A 789-nucleotide genomic window follows, 5' to 3' on the forward strand; every position below is an offset into this window, starting at 1 on the left:
GTCTAACCCCTAACTACAAAATGTGAATCACTAAGGCATTCTATTCAGTGAAAAACCTAATAATTTGAGGGTGCTCAAAGATAAAAATTGTAAGCACCACCCAGTTATTCCTACACAACTTTGACCCATAGTCACCTTTTTTTCCCCTGGATAATAGGATTTTGTTAAAGAACCCCAAACAGCTGCTGATGTTAGAAGGGAATCTCTTATTGATTGAAGCCCTTGAAACCAGTTTCTTAATTAAAGGGAAACCTTTTTCTCCAAGAACTTATTACTTAGCAACCCTTCATCGTTTATGTGAATCTATCCTGAAGTCTCTCATTTTAATTAAAAAGAAAAAATCATTTGTCATTCTATTCCTCAATGTTTGGTTCTGTTGCAAATACTGTTCCACATTCCATCTCCCTGCTCTAAAAAATACATTCTTTTTCTGATTAGAAACACCTTCACATGGGCCAGGCATGGTGGCTCATGCCCGTAATCCCAGTACTTTGGGAGGCCAAGGCAGGCGGATCACTTGAGGCCAGGAGTTCAAGACCAGCTTGGCCAACGTGGCAAAACCCCATCTCTACTAAAAATATATTTTAATAAACTAGCAGAGTGTGGTAATGTATGCCTGTAATCCTAGCTTCTTGGGAGGCTGAGGCATGAGAATTACTTGAACCTGGGAGGCAGAAGTTGCAGTGAGCCAAGATCGTGACTATACTCCAACTTGGGCAACAGGGCAACAGAGCGAGATTCTGAAGGAAGGAAGGAAGGAAGGAAGGAAGGAAGGAAGGAAGGAAGGAA

Source organism: Piliocolobus tephrosceles, chromosome 1 (genome assembly GCF_002776525.5).
Source record: "Piliocolobus tephrosceles isolate RC106 chromosome 1, ASM277652v3, whole genome shotgun sequence".
NCBI lineage: Eukaryota > Metazoa > Chordata > Mammalia > Primates > Cercopithecidae > Piliocolobus > Piliocolobus tephrosceles.